General features: G+C 37.3%; 1 protein-coding gene across 1 annotated transcript in view; it reads left to right on the top strand.

Moving 5' to 3' along the window:
* CTNNA3 (catenin alpha 3) overlaps window positions 1–24,801 on the top strand; it is a gene marked incomplete at its 3' end in the record, with an annotated part of 1,162,049 nt that overhangs the window by 683,215 nt on the left and 454,033 nt on the right. The gene's annotated exons all lie outside the window — the stretch shown is intronic.

The raw sequence follows: 24,801 nt of genomic DNA, 5'->3' as shown, positions 1-24,801 counted from the left end.
CAGCTTTTCAAATAATATTCCACTATATAACATGACTATAGAAGAAGAACGTAGGATATATAGAGGTAGAGGGTTCCAGAGTAATTAAGTACTGTTTAGTGGATTGGTCCATGTCTTAGGTGGGGCAAGAGGAGATGATAAAACTTAATTTCCTCCTACTTATAAAGTAAAAACATTGAAATGCTCCATGATTTGGGAGACAGGGTGGCATATGTTCCAGGAACCATGAAGGGCTGGGTGATTCCCAGGAGACACATAATGGAACCTATTGTATTATGGGCATCAAAATGCCGTCACAGTATAAGAAAGAGCCTGACTGGGAGAATTTCCAACACCAGGTAATGTGACAGTCTTCACAGGGCTGGGAACCAGTGGCAGGAAGGAATAAAGGTGATTGACCACATCCCTATACCAGAGAGATATACTGCTGGTGCCCATCAGTACGACTGTACCAATTGTGAAGGCTAGTGTCTATTGTCATTGTCAGTGCCCATGCCATACTGGTTATTAAAGTTTTAGACTGTCACACCTTCCTAAACTGGCTGTGAACACTGGTGTAATATGTGTTTCGGGGCCCAAATTGCTTGTAAACCTTGGTTAGAAATAGTCACCATCTGGATTAGAATCACAGCTTTCGATATAGCATGTACTAATATAGAGGGCTTTACCAACCTCTTTAATGTGGGTCCACTGGCAAGGGAGTTTCTAATGTGGCTAGCACTTGTACTATAAGTTCTCTGAATCCCAGCCTGCACATCTCAAAAATGCAAGGAGTTGATAAATAGATGATTGCTAAGAACACATCAGACCTAAATCTTCCCCACGTTCAACTTTGACATGTCCTTTGAACTTGCCAAGAATTCCATGAGGCAGGGCAAGGTTACAATTTCCCTTGGCCTTATATGGAAATAAAGGTACAAAATCCAAACCAAGTTAATTAGAGTCAGAGCTGATTTCCAGGTTTGCAATTTTTAACTAATTAGTCCATTTATTTATCATTTACCTACTTTTATTTATTCCTTCTTATCTTTATTCCTCCAATATGTATTCACTAATTCAACAGGAAAGTGTTCAAAGTAAGAGAGCAGCACAGAGGGAGCAGGTGGTGAAAGGGACCCAACTGAGTGTAGCCCCCCAAGATTTGTAAAAGTTTTGACTAAAAATGTGTTCTCTAAGATGAGGGCATAAAAGCAACTTTTTGGTGAAATATCCTGAAAGTAAAAGTTAGTTTCTGCTAATAAAGTTGCATCCCTATTTCTATTTCTTAGTTTAGTGTTTCTATGAAATAGAAATCTCATGAGGTGCTCAGTGAAGGAGGACTCTTTGATCACACAATTTGGGGAAAGGAAGTTTACTCTCTTGGATATTTTACATTTCTGAAAAATCTAGAGTTCAAGAGACATCTCTAATGTGTCAGGATTTCCTCAAATGAGTTTACTTAAGGAACTCTTTCTTTCATTCACTTATTACTAAGTTAATGCTTTCAAGGAACTTTTGATAATGCTTCCTTATTCTATTACCTAATAACGGTCTTTTGTTATGTAGGCAGAGCTTTTAGTGTCTGCTTTAAATGTTTAAGAGTTTTGAAAATTATGTGTTTTATGCAATCATTGAAAGAAAAGATTTTGGAATTTTGAGCTACTAAGAGACTGGGTCTACTTTAAGTCTGCATGTACCCTTAACACTTTTTAAGATTATGCTAGAATTGGAGTCTTCCACTTCTATTTAGAAGCTGGTCTAAATTTCTTTTTCAGTTCCACTTAGCTTTTACTACCAAACAGATCACCCCCAAACTTAGTGTATTATTCATTCTCGCACTGATCTGTGCATTGACTGGGCAGAGCTGGGCTATTCTCACTTAGAGTCTCTCACGTGATTGCTATTAAATATTGGCTGGTGTCCTAGCTAGGTGGTTCAGTTGGTTGGAGCATTGTCCCATACACCAAAATATTGTGCGTTCGATTCTAGATCAGGGCACTTATCTATATTGTGGGGTAGATTCTCGGTTCAGGCACCTACAGGAGGCATCCCTTTGATATTTCTCTTCTCCAAGGCTAGTATGTGTGTCCAATAGTATGTCACTTCTGAGATTGGGTTATGAAACACACTGGCTTCTATCTTGGGTTCTCTCTCTCTCTCTCTCTCTCTCTCTCTCTCTCTCTTCCTTCTCCCTCCCTCCCTCTCTCCCCCACCTCTCTCTCCCCTCAGGGGAGGATATGCTGAGAATGTACCCCTTCAAATGTTTGAGTAGGATAGACATACAAGATGGCACATTCCCATAACTGAAAGTGATGTTAGCTGTCCTCTAGGAGCTTAGCTGTGAATGGTGAGTGGAGCACCAATACATGGTTCTAAGATGAGAAGTCCTAAGAGCATGCCAGACCCAGAAAGTAGAAGCTGCCATTCTTTTAAGGCCTGGGACAGAAATTGACAGGTTTCCTCTGGGTTTTATTGGTCAAAGCAATCACAGAGCCTGCCCAAACACTAGGAGGGGGCGGCAGGTGCGGGCATGAGATGCCACTTCTCAATGGGAGGAATAACAACAGATTTGTGGCCACCTTCAATCTATGATGCTTCCCTGGGCTTCATTTTCTTTATCTATAAAGTAAAGGCTTTTAAAAAAAGATAATAGCTAAGGCCACTACCAATTTCTAAACTTCTGTGATCCAACAAATACTATTTAAAATGAGAGAGTTCTATTTTTCTAAGAGAGAGATCCATAAGAGAAAATGAAAATGATTTTTAAGTATACACTTGCACACTGTATTCTTTATCAAAAAAGGAAACAAAAAGAACACTACATTTATCTTCCAGGAAAATGATTTTTGAAAGGAGATATCTAACCAAAGCAACAGAGAAAAACCATCATTGATTTATTACAAACGTTGAGATAGAAGTGTCTGTGACAGTTGGGGAAATAGGAGAGCGTATACATATCCGTTTCAGAAGACATTCTGAGTTCACTTATAGATGACTTACCATTCCCCCTGCCCTGTCCCCACTTCCTACCACCTCTCCTACACAGCCATGCACACATACCCATCTTATTCCCAAGCTGGGTAATTTCACATAGCAGGGCAGAAAGTCTCAGATTCTAAATGGCTTCAAGAAAAAGCTATTTCCAACATGTCTGGGTTTGGTACCTCCACTATGTTTGTCAGAGAAATCTAAAATCAGTGAACTTGTTGAAGTAAACCTTAAATAGGAAAAAACAAAAAGTTCACTTTTGAAGAATTCCTATCAGATCTTTGAACAAAAACTCCATGCTAGTAAAAGAAACACTTTAGATAATGATTAATGTGTAACTTTTACAAAAAAAAAAGATAGTAAAAGGTGGAAATGAACACAAAGCACAAAAACACCAACCATTAAATTATGTGGGTAATAAGTAGAAAACCCAAAGGATTTGGGTGTTGGAGGAAAAAAAAGGGGGAATAAGGAGCAAACTGGCCAATAATTAGGCCTGAACATTCCTATTCTCTAGCAAAGTCATGCCTGAGGTCTCCTGTTATATTATCATATAGTTTGCATAAAATTATAAAATGATCATAGGTAGTACCAATAATTGGAGAACCTAGATCCTTGTGACTGATTTTATTTTGTTATACTGAACTAAGTAAGTAGCTATTATGCAAAGCTACTCCCACTTTGAACATCCAAGTTACTCTGTATTTTTGGATCCACCAAGCATAGTGGGAAGGAGAAGCAGGGATCAAGAAGCTGGCATTTTGAAAGTCATCTTCGCTTAGTGATTAGCAATTAATAACAAATGTGCTCATTGAATTATTCTTCGGAGTACTTAGATCTTGCACACATGGTTACTTAGGGCAGCATGAACTCGACTGGCTTTCATCAGTAATACTGATTAAACAGGAAGTTTAAAATATTAATTTTATCTTAAAAATAAAAATATCCAGTAATTCTGGAGAGTAGGGTTTTTATCTTTTATCATCCTGAGCCTCCTTGAATGATAGCAGTCTTTACAGCTAGTGTCAAATAAATCTGTATTAAATGAAGGAACACATTTCTAACAGCAACTCAGTTCGCATTCTCTCTAAAAACTTGACTTTGGGGATTTCATAACTGGACTTGAGATATATGACTGAGCCTAATTATTTAGTGGAGTTCCTCCCTACTCTACTGCACATGGATACCTTAAAATTCTTCCTCGCAGTGATTTAGCAGATGCCTTTGCCATTAATTATCAAGAGTAGGCACTATAAACCCTGCTCCAGATTTTTGCCCAGGAGTTTGTGACAATTTAACAGCATCTTTAAAGGACTTTGCCCACTCTTAGAGGTATAATCTGTAACTTTAATGTGGTGATACAACTATTATTCAGAAGAATAATTGTCATTATATTCAACAAATGTATTATTGATTAGAAGAGCCATATAATAAATAATACATATTTCTCTAAAATTAATTTTAAAACTCCACTATTATTTTTGAGTCACATTTTACTTTGTTCTCAGAAAAATCAGTTCATGCTGACACTACAGTTGCTACCAACTACACCGGTAAAATCTCCAGTTTATCGCATGGATTTTAGCATGTTAATTATTATTAGCTCTGGCAGTGTTAATGATCTAGGCTTGAAAATGTTCTATGAATTAAAGAAGTTTCTCTATGTGAAAAACCAGCTTCGCCAGTGCTTTGACATACTCATCAAAAATTCATCTGTGTTCGTGCACCTTATTTTAGTAAGTTTCATGGGAGCCTTTTATCAAAAAAGAACAAAAAGTGGGTGGACATTTAATTATAATACTTCCTTCCAACCTACAAAGCTGATTGTTCCCACTCACAGAATGGTGAGCCAGATTTAGCCAAGCCCCAGCACCAAGAGAAAGGGCTTTGGAGGGAGGGACTCTTGCTGTCTTGCAGAAGGTGCTTATTGCTCTCTGCTCTACTGATATCTTCGCCTGTTGACACATGCTGTTTAATGTCACACATTGCTTGAATTGGTCATCGGCTCTCAAATAAGGGTATGCTCAGTTATCAGTAAATAAAGCTGTTGGAAACCTCTTCCATTTTTCCTCAGTCTCCCTTCACAAGAAATCAACAAACCCATACTTACAGTTGTACACAAACCAGCAACTTTCTCAGTGAGCACCTTGGCAGCTCTCCTCTTTTGGTGGGAAGAGATGTTATAGCTAAGGCAGCAATGCCTTTGCTTATGTGGAATAGAGCCACAGGTGTGACTGCCCACTCCCTGGATTAGAAGCCCTCAGCATCTTAATCCTCTTTCAGCTAAAAGATGGATGAACATGATCCTTAAAAGCCTAGTGAGTGACCTTTCCATGTTTTAGAGGTCTCTGTATAAGTTTCCCATTCATGGTCTTTGGAGTACAGGAAAAGGGTAGTGTTACAATTACAGAAAAGTCAGAGACTTTGCACAATAATCACAATAATCAAGAATATATATATATATATTATTGATTTCAGAGAGGAAGAGAGAGAGAGAGAGAGAGAGAGAGAGAGACATCAATGATGAGAGAGAATCATTGATTGGCTGCCTACTGCATCTGCAAGCCCACACTGGAAATCGAGCCTGCAACCTGAGCATGTGCCCAGACCAAGAATGGAACCATGATCTCTTGGTTCATAGGTCGAAGCTCTCCTGCTGAGCCATGCCAGCCAGGCAGGAATAGATAATTCTGAATGGAATATTAGTGTTTTGGGATTAAGAGGAGGGAAAAACTATATGAGATTAGAGTATTATGGGGATTCAGCATGAAGTAAGCAATATTTACATCAAACCTTGAAGACTAGGCAGGAGTTGGATTTGAAAACTAGAACTCCAACTGGCGATAACAGCATCTCATTCCTGTGTTCCAGAAACAATGGGAATGAAATCTAGATGCTAAGTTGGTTGAAGCCTGGAGTGGAATAGAGGCAGCAGATAACCGCTTTGGATATTTGATTGCCAGGGTGAAGAGTTCAGGTTTCATCTTAGGGAACTGGATCCGGTAATGGAGTTGGAGAGGTGCAGTTGCTTCTTACCAGGGAAGGATTTACAAGGCAGTCATATTTTAAGGGAATATGGGTATGGACTATTTTGCATTTGGAATATAAAATGCTCTAACCCCCAACAATTGATTCAATCTCATGAGCACAGTCTGGCATTTAAAAAGGACTTAAAGTGCATTTAAAGTGTAACTTATCATCATACAGTAGAGAGAAGAAAATTAGTTTTAATCATGAAATTGGAACAGAAAAGAAGCACCTCATGACTTAATGGTACCAGATCGATGCTACCCATTAGAAATAGAAGGCAAACCACATACATAATTTAACATTTTCTAATAGTCATACTAAAAAAAAAAAAGTAAAAATAAACAGGTGAAACTAATCTCAACAATATGTTTTATCTAACCGAATGTACCTCAAATATTATTTTGACATGTAATCGATATAAAAACTAATGAGATATCTTATGTTCTTTTCTTGTACTTAGTCTTAGAAATCTGGCATATATTTTATACTTATAGCCTGTCTTAATCTAGACTGCTCACATTCTCAGTGTATAATAGCCTTCTGTGGCTGGTGGCTATGTATTGGACTAGATAGATGATTAGCAAGTTGAGGACAGGAGTGTATTCATTCATTCATTCATTTATTCATCCATTCCACAAAGATATCTCCACTGCCTACTATGTGACATATTCTGTGCTGGAATCTGGGAATGCTGTCTAGATCCTTTGTTTTTGTTTCCTAGCCTGATATATAGTTAAGTGCAGCATTCAGTAAATCATTGTTGAATTAATTAGCATATAAACAAATTAAGTAGAATGCTTATTAATCCTATGGAAAATCTTTTTTTAAAAAATTTTATTGATTTGATAGAGAGAAAAGGAGATAGAAAGAGAGAAAGGGAAAAGAAACATTGACTTGTTTTCCACTTTTTTATGTATTCATTGGTTGATTCTTGTATGTGCCCTGACCCCATCAAACACACAACCTTCACATATCAGAACGATGCTCTAACCAACCGAGCTACTCTAGCAGGGCTAGAAAATCTTAAAGATGGTAAACAGCATGACTCATTGAGTGATGTGTGAAAAATAGAGACAGATTTGTGTTTGGATCCTGGCTTGATTTCCTTGGAAAAGTCATTTAATATCTCTTGTATGTATCTTGTAAAAGGCATACTCCATTGTAAAGTGAAGATAAGAGTAAGATCAAATGGGATGGTGGATTAGTGTACAAAATGCTACATGATGTGGACAGGATTGTTCAGTGAATATTATTCTTCTCCCTTTTCCTCTATTTAGCATGTTGTTTTTTTTTCTTCAAAATTTTATTTGAGAAAAGGTCCCTTGAATCTCCGATACTAATGAGCAATGGCATTTTCCTTCTGAAAATTGGGTTTGATAAGATAATTTCAAATTTACTGTAGCTTTTGGATTTTTGTATTCAACTTCCAAAAATAGATAAAAGTGTTTTTAAAGAACATTAAAAGGCCAAAAGATGGCATGGGCAAAAGCTCCTGTAGGAATTATGTAGGCAAAATTTGACATACAATTAATTGGTGTGTGAAACGTCTCTGAAACCAAAAACTTCCAAAAGTTAGTCTCCATGATGGTATTTGGCAAAGAGTTAATAAGTAAGCATGCCGGCTGACTGACAAGGAAACAGATCTAGAAGGCACACTTTGTTTTAATCACCAGTCTGATCATGGAATTGGGACTGATCTGTTCCTTTGAATCAGCCCACTATTCCATTCAATTAAAAAATATATAGTGAGTCCCTACAATGTGGTCTTTTGAGTTCATCTACACTGTTAAAACTTGGTTCCATTTATGGTTTTTTTTTTTTTTTAAAAAGAGAAGAGTTCTAGCCTTCTGCTTAGGTGATTTTAGCAAATCACCAAACCTCTCTGCAATTCAATTTAATTATCATAAATTGAAAATGAGGGGTTAAATATCCTTCTCCATTCCTGGCATTCAGAATTCTAGGAACCAGAGAGTAATTTGTTTTAGCCATGTAAATAATATGGTCATACATGGAGGAGGCTGGTTAATCAGAAGTTTTGGAGGAGTGGGGTTTTTATAGACCTTACAGGACAAAAATAAGTTTTCTGGATAATAAAAAAAGAAAAACAAAGAAGGAAATGAAAGTCAAATATATAAAATATTTAGTAATCTGTATCAGCATCAGGCACAACACTTTCTACTTATTACCCCATTACATCAATGCTCACGATGAACGTTTTGCTGATTTGGAAACCTTGGCTGACAGAAATTAAGCAGCTCTTCTGAGGTCAAACAGCTAATAAATGGCTGAGTAGGGCAGCAGCTTGGTTCTAGCAATGTCAGAGATTGAAGGAATAAAGATAGAATAATAGATCTAAGGATGGAGGAGCCCAAGTTTTATATATTTAATTACATGATGGAGAGGGAAAAAAACCTTTCTGAGAGCTTTTAGACAAGAGACCTGCTATTAAGTGAATCAAGCTGTGGCAATTCCAAGAATCTCTAATCTTCCACTCTCCTTGCTGTAGAAGTAGAAAGCCAGAAGCACACATGAACTCCTCTGGATGCTTCTTTATCACTCTTAGGTAACTGCTTAGCTCGTGCTTAGTGATTGGTCCAGGATGAAAGGCCTACGTGAGATCAGTCGTCATTTTCTGATGAGAAAGTCCAAGGAGTCCATTTGTAAGTTGATTGTTTGTTTGAATCTTAGAATATATTTTGCCTTTTAATCGCTATTATGTATACTACTTTGCTTTCTTGGTTAGTTCTCCAAAACCTATTAGTTCCCTAATACAAGTTTAAAATTGCAAAGCATTTTATTAGGAGTATTCTTTCTAACCTAAAATGCATTTAGACTCCCCATCACTCAGTCCCTTCTCAGCCTGTTTTTCAGAGAATCCCCAAAGTAGAGGCAGAGAATTCAAGTGCTTACAGTGGGAGGACTAACCAGTGATGAGTGAAAAGGGAGTACCTGTGATGCAATGCAGAACCTAAGTGTACTTTAAGAGATGGACATAAACTCATCCTTGGTCAGTTGTTGCTGTGTTTGAATACAGGCTCTGTGTTGTCAGACAGAATTTCTTTATTTTTAATCTTTAATTTCTTTATTGGTTAAGGTATTACAAATGTGTCTTAAAAGAGCCCAGAAATAGAGATTTTAATATAAAAGTATATTTATTTCCAGTTGTAGATGGTTGAATTAATTTAAAACAAAATAAAAGCAAAAACACAGTCCCATCACTTGTGCCAATACATAATGCGAAAGGACCACTAGTTTTGCAATCTCTGCTCTAAGGTCAAGTTTTGAAAGACAAGCTTCAGCAAGATGGATTTGTGTAAGATACTGGGATAAGATCTGCAGGATGTCTTATTAGTGAGAATCAGGTATTGTAGGTAGGTAGTAAAATGCAAGAAAGGAACTTGGGTTGGGGAAGTGGGCTTCTTCCAGCTTTCTTTTCAGTAGTAGTTAACCTAGAAAGTGGAGGTGAATTTAAAAGGGTTAAGCACACAGAGAAAATAAACTTTTCCCTCGGATTTCCTCTGCTGTTTGCAAGGGTAGGAGCAGGGAGAGGTTAAGGGGGATCTTGCCAAAGGACCATTCTTATGTACATTAGGCCTGCTGAAAGCTACAGCTGTATATGTCCAGAAAATCCCTTTCATAAGAAAATAGTTATGCTGGGCACTTTCTGCAAGATGAAAGTGTTAGATTTGATGCCTTTAAAGAAATTGTTCTGTTACTGAAAAATGAAGTCAAATTTACTCTGCATTCCATTGATCACTTTGTATAAAGAATAAACAGCATGCAAAGAGACTTGGGTTTTCTAAATCACTTTGATATTTTTTTTAAATTATTCATGGAGTGCCAAAAGAAAAGCAAAATATCCTTACAGGGCTTGACTTTTGTGCTTTGAATTAGCCCAGTAAATGACTACTACAAATTATCTTTCTTTTCCCCTATCTTTCACTTTAACTATCTCACTCTTTCACCACAACCATCGGCATGGTCAAATTATTACTCATTGTGTCAAAGGAGACTATCTAAGTTGGCCTTAATTTTTCTTTGCTAGCAATATGATGTCAAAAGAGCTTGCATCATCTTTTCAAAAAGCCATTTGTTTCATATATATATATATGTGTGTATATATATATATACACACACACACATATATATATACATATATATGTAATTACACACACACACACACACATACACACACATATTTAAAACAGGAGCTGTGCTGGGTGCTGAGTTGAAATCAATCACAGACAGAGAAAAGATAGGCTCTGCCCTATAGGAGCTTATCAACTAGGATCAGTGGTTGTCAGGAATTGGGGGAAGGGATAAACAGGGAGAACACAGAGAATTGCTGGGACAATGGAAATATTCTGTAAGATACAATTATGATTGAAACAAGTCATTATACATTTGTCCAAACCCATAGAATAAAACACCAAGAGTGAACCATAATGCAAACTCTGGTTTATCTGGTCACTTGTAGGATATGGCATGTCAATGTAGATTCATCAGTCGTAACAAAGGTACCACTCTGTGCAGGATGTTGATAGTGGGTGATCTATGCCTGTGTGAGGTCAGGAATTATATGAGAAATCTCTGTGCTTTGCGCTCAATTTTACTGTGAATCTAAAAGTTCTCTAAAACTAAACTTTATCGATGAATTATTTTGTTAATTATTACTTTATTAATTTTTAGAGTTTTATAAAAATGAAAATACCATGGTATGGAGAACATCTAAGATAATGTCTTATTGGTGAACACAATCATGTGCCTCTGATCAACAGCTGATTAAAATTATTTCAATGTCTTAATATAAACTCTATAGCCACAATCTCCAGGATATTAATTAGACAAGAGCTATAGTGCATCTGTCACCCAGCAGCCGATCAGACATAAAATATACCCCGGAAAGCAGCCACAGAGGACATTTACACTCAAATTAGCAGATTTATCTGATTTCAAAAATTCAACTGTTTTTAGCAATACCGGCAAGGACCAGAGGAGAAACATTAAAGCAGTCGTCTTTTTTAAAAAAGATGACCTTGAAGTCAGAGAAAATAGCTATGGGATTGCTTTATGAGCTTGGAGACACACACATGGATCTGACATTGCTGTTTTACATATGCTGGGAGATTTAGAAGGCTTTTCATCCCCAGACGCATACATTTTATGTTATCATACTTTTCCAATTTCCCAACCCCTTACATTAGCTTTTCTTGCTTAGTTTTGGCATGAGGTGATGCTGATGCCTTTGACGCCAAAGAAGAGTCGATGAGCTTTGTGGCAAGACCTGCCAGCAGGAAGCACAGTCAGCAGATTTGTAAAATAAATGGACTGTCACCATCCATTATTCTGTTTAGAAATCTGAACTGTTGTCAATATACGCATCCCATTTGACCCAGAAGCTCACGTTAGTGGGGGAGCGGGGGGAGGAGGGGAATCCTCTCATTCTGTACCTAATTTTATTATTTTTATCATTGTTATAAACCTGCGTGTTCTGCAAGAGGAAGATGGATGAGGAAAAGTATACGGATCACCCAAGATGCATCTGTTTCTATGCTTGTTTCTAAGATACCTTCCTATCTAAGCATCGTAAAAGAACAACCCACACCAGAGTAGTTATTCATCACAAGTGTAGGCGTCCCCTTTTTTAGAGTCCTGTTTTCTACATTTTCCAGTATAGGAAAAGCACATTTCCATGACAATCCGGAATGTCACTTCTGGAATTTGTGGTCAGTCTCAGACATTTCTACGGGGAACTGATAGTAAAGATGAGACCTGAGAGGTGACTGGCAGGGAGCTACGTGATGGTGCGCAGATCAGTTTTCCATAATTCAGTCTGAGTTCAGAAGCTCCCTGCTGAATGGAAGGACTGTAGTGCTGCAGTGAGAGTGTGACCCTCCAGGGAATTGTACACCAGCTAGAGAGGTCTCAGGGCTTCTGGGTGGGATCGCTTACATCAATGCGGATTTAGCAACTTCCTACTCATCACGTGGCCATGATCAACCACTTAGTCCTGAAGAATTTCCAGCTCATTTATTATTTTTTAAGAGTAGAAATGATTTTCTTTTTACCTTGTTACCAGACTGAATACCTTCTTTCTCCAAGATGAGGACCACAGAAGGAAAAATTCAAATATTAAGGCCCGAGACGATAGACACTTTCTAAGCTTGTAAGCAACATTCAAGTATTTTAAAATAAAAACATTTTAATTAGGTTCTATTCCTGGCTGTGCCACTAGACTGTGGAGTTTATGATTTTGGGTAAGTCATCATCCACCAGCATTTTATTTCTGTTGAACCTTCTATCTTCATTATTTTAATGAATGGAGTATTTTTTCCCCTTGGATGATTATTTGAGATTATTGACCAAAAATGTATGAAACATGCAATGAATAACCCCTTTGACCATTCACAACTCCATGACCCTGTCTGTCCAGCATGTGAACACACACCACAATGCATCCACTTTTAGCGACATGTAAGAGGAAGGTGTTTAAGGTTGTGGGAACAAACTTTTAAAGATTAACTCCACGGGGATGAAAATAGTTGTGTCAAATTTGACCCCCATGGAGAGCCAAGGGAGGTCTCACTTTAGACTCTGTTTTTATGTGGAGAGAGACACTGAATATACCCTATGGCAGTGACTGAACTTTGTGGTTCAGTTTCCTCAAATGCAAAATGAGGCTAATACTACCTCAGGGTATTGTGAAGATAAAATTACATGGTTAATGTGGCAGGATTTAGAAAAGAAAAAAAATGCAGATAATTCTTATAGTAAAAGCGATCCTGTGCAAGTGCTTTTGTGTGCCAGACAATGTAACAAGCATTATCTCATTTAGATATTATTTGCCTCCTTTTATAGAAAAGGCAGGTTAAGAATGGTCAATAAGCTTACCAATGTCATTCAGTGAGAAGATGCCAGAGCAGGATGATGTGTACAGGTCTGAATGGATTCAAAGCCCATAATCTTTTTTTTCCCCATTGTACCATTATAAAATATCCTTTTTTGTCTTGACAAATAATTTTGGCCTTGAAATCTATTTTCTCATATTACCTACGAATGTATGTTAGCATGTAAAATGACAAAATCAACTTTATTACATCTGAACAGAAGGAGACAGACAGAAGAGCCTGACAGAACCTGTGGTCTGCATTCTTATTTTGCAAATAGGAAAATGAAGGAACATGCCTAAGGCATGCAAATAGTTGGTACAAGGGAGAATTACCAGAGCCCCCTATTTTGAATACCATTAATATGGCTTATAATCTCATGAATTTTCATAGAGTAATATTGTGTCTTGTCTCTTTAGCAAAGAATATCAGCACCTAAATTTCTAGCTCTGTGCAGGCTCATATCCTCCACATGTACGGGGTACAGTGGTCATTCTATAACTGTCAACTGAATGGATAAATAAATAAATGTGACCACCTATGAAGTGCACCCTTCAGAATCAGACTTGGCTTTTAAAGGCTGATGAGCTGACACTCTAGTTCTTCAGATATTTTGTGCATCTTAACAATGTGTTTGTAAATGGTAGAGTTAATGCCAGCAGATGAACTTGTTTGCTGATGTGATTTTTATCAAGTTTACCGGTTGGCCTTAAGCAGTTGTAAAATAACCAAATAGGAGGTAAATCTGGACTTTCCCATCAAGTTGAAAATATTTAGAGTCTAGCCTGGCCAGTGTTATTCAGTGGTTGAGTACTGGCCTATGAGCCAGGAGATCACGGTTTGATTTCTGGTCAGGGCACATGCCTGGGTTATAGGTTCGATCCCCAGTGATTCTCTCTTGTCATTGATGTTTCTATCTCTCCTTCTCTCTCTTCCTCTCTGAAATCAATAAAATTATATTTAAACAATATTTAGAGTCTAGGTTGATATTTCTGCAGATGCCAGACTTGCAAAGGCTTGAAACTTGAGGTTAGCAAAATACATGCTGCACTGGTAGGAGGGTCACAGACCTTGTAGTGACTGATCACTAGGTACATGGCGATGGCATGATGAATGAGAACCATGGAGTGCTGAGGGCAGCACTGACTGTGAACAGGTGACTGAGTTTGTGCCAATCCATATAAAATAAGGATGCCAGGGTTTTAAATTGTTAGCTTGGCCTTTAAAGAGCTATTGTGTGTTAGTGTGCTTAAAAGAATTTAACACTTAGATTTGAAGTAAGATATGTTAGAGGTCATTAAACAATTACTGGGAGGTCATGACTCCCGAAATACTTTATTGTAGTCCATTGTTCTCAATATAAAGAAACCCTTAAAGACATTGTGGTTACACCTCAGATTCAAGAGTAAACTCAAGTGAAAAGTTTCATTTATTGAAATACAAAAGAAGCTTAATTACACTGATTCTTCTCTGTCATTTGGTAAGTATTTTATTTTGGGCTCATGTGCTAGGTAATAACCCCATTTTATGAAATGGTATTTGAAATTTTAAACTAACTAAACTAGCCAATTATATGCTAACTAAAGCCAATTTTTAAAAACATAAATGCAAAGCAAAGAACTTTTCTCTACTAATCGTTGAGTAGCCAATAACCATTAGATTACTACTAGAACGAGGTGCTATGGGACAGTAAATAGAAAGAAAGGGGCACTGAGTCTTAACACAGATATCTTCTTTTCTCCTACTCTCACTAAGTAGCTGCTTGAGCTTGGCAAAGTGTTAACCATACCATTCAGGAAAGAGGTGGCAATAGATTGTCCATAAGGTGCTTCTTGCACTATACTTCTATCACTTCATTCTATGATCTAGGGGAAAAAATCGTATGCAAATGACATAATTTTATGTTCTCCATAATGAACGACTTAATTATTCAAAGGAATAGTATTTTTGACCAATTCAAAGAAATGGAATCTGTACAAAGAAGAGCTAAAGAAACAAACAGACAAACAAGCCTCTCATAACACAATTTCCTGATCAGTATTTGGTGTATCCAGTTTGTAAAAACTTAGTGATTCAAAGCGTCCCTCCCCCTCTCCCCCAGCATGGGATCATGGGATCTTTCCTTTTAAAAGAGAAAGGCCTTACAGAATGCCTCTGCTGTGGGACAGCAGTCACCTTTGCAGAGACTGCAGCCCCGCCCCCTCCCGCCTATAATTTACTCTCCCTTCCCTCCTCCTGCCTTTCCTCTGTCTCCTCCTCCTTCTCTCTAGAGCTCCCATCTTCACTCTCTCTGAATGCATTCTTCCTGAACAATTTTCTCTTTTATCAACAACTAGAAGCACCTCATGCCAGACATTTTATGATCCAATTGAGTGTATTACAGTTTCCCTTACAGCAGAAATAGAAAAGTCATTTAGTATCTCTCCAACAGGGCTCTAGAGTATCTGTCTCAGATTAACCACAAGATGTCTCTTTTTCCCCCCCAGAAAGTATTTACAAAATCTCATAAATGGAGTTGATATACATAAAAAAAAACTTTTACATGCAAGTAAAAATCCATGCCTGATGACTTTATTAGTTTTATTTGTAGAGGTCTGTCCTCTATAGAGATTAGTAGTTAGTCTGTATTTGACCAGATACAATAATGCATATTCACATTTTAGATGTCTGAAGCTATCTCATGACCTAGGTTTATCCGTGTGGAGACATCTTATTTTACCAATATAACCAGCCAGGGGGGAGGTGCTTGGGTCCTTCCGATCCTTTGGTGCTCCCCTGATCATACCTATAGGTAAACACACCTTGGCCGGTGTGTTGGGTCATCCTGGATCTTGTGTTCCATAATTTCATTTTAGACCCCTTTATTTCATATCAATGGAAAGGAGTGATTCTGGTCTTCCATATTATTATTCCTAATTCATGAGTAAATGGTAGAAAACTAGAGGCAGGGGAAGTGGTATAAAATGCAAGTCTACTATTCAAACAGTAAAATAAAACAGGCAAGAATAATATATATTACAAATACTTTATATGTAGAGATATTGACTCATGAGCAGGTGAAAATGAGAAAGAAAAAATAATTGAGAGCATGAAAGAAGGACCTTTTGGTCTTGCTAATTAGATATTTTTTCTTTATGTATAAAGGAACCTTGCTAGGCAGGCAATATAATGTTAACAGAGGCCACAGAAACACTCATCCAACATGCAGAGTAGAACTCATGCATTGCGTAGTGAGTTGTGTTACATTGTCCTGAAGATCTCTTGCAGCTCTGAAAATCTGAATTTGGGTATTTGTAGTCAATGGTTGAAATGGCCATTGAACATGGAAATCACCCTTCTCCATCTGGTGCTATACAACCCACTCCGCCAGGCCTCCCCCACTCTTCCTGGTATTAGACATTTTCTCCCACGATACTCACAAAGTACTCTGAAAATATATTTGGACTTTGCAGTTGTACTTACCTGCCCTGTACACAGTGATGGATTTGTGTTTCCCGGGCCATGAAAATTTGTTTCTGCCGTTCCTTCCTCTCTGCGTGGTCACTCCCCATCAGGACCTGTAAAAAGCCTGCCTGCCTTTAGAGATCGAGAGCTGGCAGCCTTTGCTTCTCTATATCAGAGGACATTGCTTTCACTTCCTAACTCTGCTGAGATGTCCTTTAAAAAATTGAATCATAATGTATCTTGTACTACAGCAGAGGCCTCCAAACTGTAATGTGCACAAAAATCACCTGGAGAGCTTTTGAAAACGGTTTCCTTGGAGGATTTGTGAAGCAAATCCTTTGTCTCAATATTTTTATCCTCAGCAAATGTTATTTACAAAGATGATTATCTTAAATTTAACCCCCGAGGAGGAAAACAATAAGAAAACAGTGCAATTACAAATTTAAAAAAATTAATCTAAATAAAATAAAAAACTACACACCGAGAAAGAAAGGAAATAAAATCTGAAAGGAAAACCCTGACCGATTTGGCTCAATGGATAGAGCATCGGCCTGCGGACTGATGGGTCCTGGGTTCGATTCCCGTCAAGGGCATGTACCTTGGTTGCAGGTACATCCCCAGTAGGGGGTGTGCAAGAGGCAGCTGATCGATGTTTCTCTCTTATCAATGTTTCTAACTCTCTATCCCTCTCCCTTCCTCTCTGTAAAAAATCAATAAAATATATTTTAAAAAAAATCTGAAAGGAAATAAAAATGTTAGTTGGGAACGAGAGAGGATATTTGTTTTCTTTTTTATTTTCAATTTTTAAAAAATACCATATCTTCGTTGAATATAATAAGAAAGGTTATTAAAGAATATACATGAGTTTTTTGGAACAAAGGCAGATAGGTGATTTGTCAAAGGAGGTTGCTTTGAACGCGCAGTGGGAAATTAGAGGGAAGTTGCTCCTCCTTCTCTAAGACAATTTACAGAAAGAGCAGGGTCCAGCTTTCTCTCTGTGTAGCTGCCCCACTTCAAGCTCACAGCGGCCTGGTAGACCCTCTGTTGAGTGAATGAACAAATGCCCTGTCTAGCTGACTCAGATCTGTGGCACATTTTGCATGGACAACTTCTCCAAGCCCCCTGCTGTCAGAGCAAGGGGGAGAGGAACCTGGGCAAATTAGAATCAAGTCTCTCCCCTGAAGTGAAATCCCAGATGTTACAAGCAGTTGTTAGGAACTGTACTTAAATTTAATCTGGTAGCCCGGTTTTTGCTATTAGTAGCTGGAGCGTGAGTTAATTCCTGAGCTTTGCCAAGTCACTTTGAAGGAAAGACTGTTTCCAATATACTTGAAAACGTACTTTACAGCTCATTGGATCCGCGCCAACAGCACTCTCTGCAGGAACATACTCTTCCATGTGCTTTAGTTCGCAATGTCATCATGAAATGCCTCTTTCCTAACATAGATTAACCTTGATAACCAACTGTTGGGAGCCAAGTGCCAAGAGTGTTCACTTGTGTTTTTTTTTTTTTGGCCTTTTACATGGCAAAGTGTGTGTAATATACCATGATAAAGCAATTAGATAATTATTGTTTTTAGCTAGAGATAACATGGCTTATGTTTTACTCTAGCTCAGAAAGCTAAGTTAAAAGTTTATCATCAAACTGTCTTGTTAATATTCATTTAAATTTGATGAGTTTTATAAAAAAATGTAAGCACTTAGCTAATTAACAGCTTTAGCAGCAATTTACAGATAAAATGGAGAATGGAAGCTTACGTGCCAGGGTTATGTTCAAATCCCACATTTAAAGGAAAGATGGAAGGAAGGAAGGAGGATAAAAGGAAAGGAAGGAAGGAAGGAAGGAAGGAAGGAAGGAAGGAAGGAAGGAAGGAAGGAAAAAAGGAAGAAAGGAAGAAAGGGAGGAGGAAAAAAAAACAAAGAGAGAGAAAACGTAATTCACAGGAAAGCCACCCATATTCACTGGAGCTTGCCTTGACTTAAATGTGCTAATTGAATGAAGCCAAACTGTCTTCTCTCTCAATTCATTAACAATATTGTAATTAAAAGAGCGCCTTCAGTTCCAGAGGGTAATGACCTTTTTAATTGAACTTAGGGATTCAGATCATTGCTGAATAGCAGTGAATTTAAAGGCTGAATTTAAATGCCAGATTTTCTCCTGGTGAATGTGCCATTAGGAATCAAATGTGGATGCTCCAGTGACTTGCTTCTGTTTTTAATACATGGCCTTCCTTGGATTTCAGAATCTATTGAAATGTTACTGTGTGTTTGGCAGTTATTACTGATCTGTAATAGTTGGTTGTCCAAAGAAATTTGAAATATGTAAACAACTTTATAAGACATTATCTAAAACAATCACTATGTATACTTCCCTAAGGCCTCTAGTCATTGTATCATTATATAAATACTAGTGGCCCGGTGCATAAAATTTGTGCACATTAAAAGGGAATTAATTAGAGGAAATATTTTAATATTGCTATTTGCCCTTTCTCTATAATAGAAGTGTCAGAGATGAAAGAAAAATAGTAAAATGTATATTAAAATAACATATACATTTATTAATAAATCACAACCTGATATAACAACAAAGACATGATATAAAAACAAGAAAAACATGATGTAAAAACAACACTGACACAATGACTGATAAATTGATTACACATATTCTAATATCTCCCTGTATACCACATAAAGAGTGAAAACACTTTCAAAGTGCTTGACTAATTTCCCTTGTGATGAAGTATTTACAACTTTAACTTTAACATTACATGCTCTTCAAACTCGAGAGAAAGCAACGTATAACTGACCGTGTGCGAAACGGGTTCAGGTAGGAATATTCCTACTCTGTCTAGAGTTTGCCCTTGTGATTTATTAATAGTCATCACAAATCCTGGCATCACGGGAAACTGTCTGTGAATTAATTTAAATGGGAGGCCAGTGTCAGATGGGGACAAATCAGTTTGAATCAGAACCACCTCTCCTGCAGATCCTATTTAATCAGAACAGTCTCTCTGTGTGCAGATCCTGTTAATACTTCAGCTTTGATAATGTTAGGTCGTAATCTTTTGATAATAAATCTGGTACCATTACAAAGACCCCATTTACTATTAAGATTTCTCAATAGCATGAAGATTACACCCACTTTCAATTTTAATTTGTGACACAGCATTCCCGAAGGAATAATACTATCAAGAAATTTGATGGCAAAATTTTCCTTTTCGGCATCATCTGTTGAATCAATGGAATCATCACTCAAATGTGTGTGAAAATCTCCATCGAGTATATCCAAAATTTCTTCATTTAATTTTTGAACTTGCTCATTTTTTTGGAAAAAGAATCGCAAGTTTAAATATATTTTTAATATTATCTATAGATATAGTATTTCCAAAGGTAGCTTCAATAATAGATCCGTTACAAATCATTTCACAGGTGATTTCAATAATATCCATTCCTAAATGAAAACTGCTATCAAGTTTGCCATCTCCAAGTTTTACTAACCATTCACCATAAGTAGAATCCTCTGATCTATTTGTTTTAAGAGACAACTTTCTGAAACATCCCCAAACATTACAGTACTTTAAACTCGTTTGTACTATGGCCGATTGTATAGCATGCGGTACAATACTGAGACATTGTTGAAAATCCCCTCTGAGAAAGAGAACTTTCCCACCAAATGCAATATTCAAATTCATAATTTCTCTTAGTAATCTGTCTATGGCATTTATAGTATGACTGGATGCCATGGTGTATTCATCAGTAAAGAGAATTTGGCTTTTTAATGGGTCCGGGGTGCAGGTGAATGGGATTCCTGGCTGGCAGCCTACTGACAGCAAGCTGACCAATGGCTGATTCTGCAAGGAATGGGGCTTCCTCCTCCCTCCTGTCTGGGTCCAGTTTGAAGGCTGGCCATGCCCCCGATTGTGGTTGGGTCCCCTCTTGGGCACAGGGCCGGCCTGGGGTAGGGGCCACCAGCAGTTTGAAGGCCAGCCATGCCCCTGATCATGGCGAGGGTCCCCTCTGGGGCACTGGGCTGGCCTCGGCTAGGGGCTGCCGGTGTTTTAAAGGCCTGCCATGCCCCTGATCAAGGCAGGGGTCCCCTCATGGTGACCAGTCATTTGGTCATTTCGGTCATGACACCTCTTGGCTTTTTATGATATTTTTTGCATAGTTGTAATCAGAGCATTCATTAGAATCAAGGGCTAAGCTACAGTAGCAAAAACATTCCAAAACTCAGTGAGTCAAACAAGATAGATTAAAAACTTATTTTTTTTTCCATGTAACAGTCACAAAGGAGTATTCCAATTTAGTGGTGCCTCTGCTCCACACAGTCACTCAGGGACTCACGGTGTTGGTGGCTCTGCCTTCTTTGCCATGTGGTACCTAAGATCTGTCTGGTTCTCACTATTTTAGCCGATAAGACGGGGTGGAGGAAGTGTGTAGAAGACAGGGCTGGTCCTAAGTCATACATCACTTCCTTACCTTGTGTTGCAATTAGTCACACGGGAGATGGGGAAATGTGGTAATGCTGGCAGCCATGTGCCAAACTACAATTCTATTACTAGTGGAAAAGAAGGACTGGATTTTGTGGACAGCTAATGGCTATGTCACAGTATATATAATATTTTCTCCTTTCTCATGTAACATTATTTCATAAACAATAGACCCTTCATTAAGTTTCGGATATGAGGTAAGGGCATTGCTATTCTTCAGTATAAAAAATTGCTCACATAAATACATTAAAGTTTTAACTAAAAAAGTACAAGTGACTCATATCCTGAATAAATCTATATTATCTCCTATATCACATTTTAATTAAAAGTTTCACATCTGTGTATAAATCCTCATACCATAATTTACTGTTTAAAGTTTATAAAAAATATTACCCACCACTTGATTTACATATATTCCTAGCAGGCTGGGCTATATTTAACAAATCATTTTCTCTTTTTCTCTCCATAGAATATAGTGGATTAGTTCATGGCTTTAGTCAAAGCTATTGCTGAATTCAACGTTCCATTCATTAATTTACTAAAACTCCTTTCTATATATTATTCCTTGTTTGGGTTTAGTCTACCAGTTGACTTTTTAAAGGAATCACTTCTTAAGAAATATGTCTTATATACATCTCAAAGAATGGAACAACTGTTTATTTTAGACCATTGTCAGAGTTTCCTCTAAAATGTAGAACTGATGTATAAATCTAGCAAAGAAACATATGCTCATTTAATGATGCATGGTCTGCATTGAGCATTACCAATTTCATTTATTATTTCTCCTTGGCCAGTATAAAATGGACCACTGCATATCTTGAGTTAACAGGGAGATAGAATACTTTTCTAAATATTGGTCAGTTTGTGCTTACTCATAAATATATCTGTTGCCACTCATTGATTTTTTTTTCTCCAGAAAACCTTTTTTTTTAAAGTCTAAAATGAGAAGATCTTAAAATTTAGAGATGGAAGAAATTTTGAAACTAATCTAATCCCAGTTCTGAAGCTTGAGTCTACTTTCTTATATTCTTCCAAATGGCATTTAGCCTTTGTTTAAGCAAATCCTAGGATGAGAAAAATAACAGTCTCCCATAACACTCAGTTCCACCTTTAAACATCTTTGGCATATGACTGTGAGAAACAGGAAGATTCTTACTGAGCATCTATTAAGCTCAAAGCACTCACGTAGAGCTTTCGTGCATGTTCCCTCACTTAATCCTTACACCAACTTGATTGTCAACATGATTTACAGTTTAGAAAAATAAGTTCAAAGAGGTTGAATATCCGGGTCACGAATGTTGCTTAATTGGAGATGAAATTTTCAACTGGATTTGTCAGATCCACATTCATGTTTTTTCCAATAAGATGAATCTTCTCCACTTATATAAATTAAAAAAAAAAAGTTCTACCCAATAGGCATTACTCTATTGTTTAGGGTTCTTCCCCATGACAATGCTTAAGCTTTTTGAAGTCTTCTTTCAGGTACTCCATACACTCACTCTTCTCCTAGGTAAGTTTTATAGTCTCTTCATGGTTTGTTTTAGCCCTTTCATCATAAGAAGCACTCATCTCTGAATATTTCCCACTTATTTTTTTTATAATAACCTCCATGTAATGGAATATAGTATTAGAATGGAATGTAGTATTTCTGGATTGCCTAAGAGGCATAATACCATATGAGACTATCCTTTCACTTGGGTGCTTTATTAATTTAACCCTATTCAATTAGTTTTATAAGCCATGTCATAGTTTTCATTTCTACTGAGCTTAATATTGGCACATACATTTTATGTATTAATAAGCTTGAGATATAGTCTTTAAATACTGAATTTTATTATATGTATTCTTTCTAAATTCCTATTTTATCCCATAAAGCGAGCCTGTAAAATCCTTTGGCTAGTCTCAGATTTCTGTGTCCTAAAATTTTCATTATTGCAATTAAAAAGAATCAAAGTATGGCCACACTCAGAGAAAGGGAGTATTCCTAACACAATGAAACATTTTATGAAAGCATTTAAAGTATATTATTTCTAGTTCTTATAACTACAGTAAGATGTGGATGTCGGTGTACATATTTTACTCATTGACAATGAGTTACTTGGTGTTTTTTACCTACAGTCATAAAGATATAATTGAATATATATATATTCAAAGGACTAACTAATCAGAAATAAATAATAAAAAGGGCTAGATGGTATTTTTAGCTGAACTTGAAAGGGTCTTACACAGTGTTTGCACTAAAAGCAACAGAGGTGAAAATCATTGTATTGTAATCTCTCAAATAAATATGTCTGGGAATTGTAAAATATGGGTGGTTTGCTTTCCATATCCAATAGAGCAACATTACATCACTAGGTACTTTATTCTGCCAAAGGAAAGTAGAATCTTGATGCCTGCCAGGGTTTGTCTGGGAAGATACCAGAAGTTAGAAACTGAGCAATGCGATTATGCCAGTGTAGGATTGCCAGAGGATATTCCTTACTTTTGATTCTAAATTGGGAGAGGAGAGTTAAAGCTCCGCTTTGAGAGCTCCTGCAAAATCACATTTGTCTTTTGTGCTCATGGACTTTATTTACCAGGAAACCATATACCCCATCTCGATTTCCTTAACTCTGCTCAAAAGTAAACCCATTAATTACTACCATCTCCCCACATCAGCTCTCCTGTGTGTAGGAAATGGTTGATAAGGGTGTGATAATCTATAGAAGCAAAGAAAATATCAGCGCATAGGAGGAATGGGTGTCTTCATATTTTTCCCTCCAGATTTTTCGATCTTAAGACAGAAAATAGATTATTTTCCTCAAAGCCTTTCTTAACAGTGAGCAGTGCTCAGCATATAGCAGGCGCCCTCCATGCATATGTGTTTTTGTTTTATTTTAATCCTCACCCAAGGATATTTTTCCATTGATTTTTAGAGAGAGTGGAAGAGAGAAGGAAAGACAGAGAAAAATATGGATGTGAGGGAAACACATCAACTGGTTGCCTCCTGCATACACCCTGACCAGGGCCCAGGCCAGGGAGGAACCTGCAGCCCAGGTGTGTGCCCTTGACCAGAAATGAACCTGGGACCCTTTGGTCCACGGGCTGATGCTCTATCCACTGAGCCAAACTGGCTAGGGATATTTGTTGATCACAAGTTTTACTTCCTCATTTAACAACCTCAGAAGGAGTTTGAGGAAACTACAGAGTAACAGAGATGATGCAAATTAGCCAATAGGTGACAGGAATTTTCACGTAAAAATTCAACTCTTATTTCCTTATATGTTTGGAGTTTTTATTCTAAATGTATGTACAATGTCAACACACATATACACACAAATTATTGAGAGAAGCTTTAAATTCCAAGATGATTTCCCTGCATCGCTTAGCATATTTCTTCTCTCTGTCAACTGGCGTGTGCTAAGGGAATGCAAATTAACTCTATTATTAATTTAAGTAAGACATAATTAGTAAGGTAAATCTTCTGCCAAAAACCACATAACACATTCCAAAGCCAAATATAAATGAGCTATGTGATTAGCCTGCTGTTGCCCTTTATTAGAGCAGATTAATGGCATCTTCGCCTTGGGTATAGAGACGTTCATCCCTGCGTATTTTTTAGGGGGTCTTAGGACTACTTGTGAACGGCAAAGGGAACGTCATCTCACTATCTTGTGGTGACATTTCATTTAATCACTGTGAGAACGCAGGTTTGATTGAACAAGTGTCAACTGTTTAAAAAACTAGAGTAGTACTTGTAGGCATTTAATAAGCTTAATGACTAAATTTTTCTATCAGTCAATAGCAAACATGTGCTCTTTTCATGCAAATATTTCCGTGTTTCTTCTTTCACGGACCATTCTCCAGACTGTGTGTAGCATTTTTGCAAAGAGCACCTTTAGAAACATTCTTGACTAGAGGAAAAACAAGGAGTAGCAATGCATTAATGAGGCAGATTCACATCGATTAATTACATCACACTTTTTTTGTTGAGGCCAGTAGCA

This window comes from Myotis davidii, unplaced genomic scaffold, assembly GCF_000327345.1.
Source record: "Myotis davidii unplaced genomic scaffold, ASM32734v1 scaffold134, whole genome shotgun sequence".
In the NCBI taxonomy this organism is placed as follows: Eukaryota; Metazoa; Chordata; class Mammalia; order Chiroptera; family Vespertilionidae; genus Myotis; species Myotis davidii.
The sequence above is the reverse complement of the archived record's forward strand: the minus strand, read 5'-3'. Positions and strand labels throughout refer to the sequence as shown.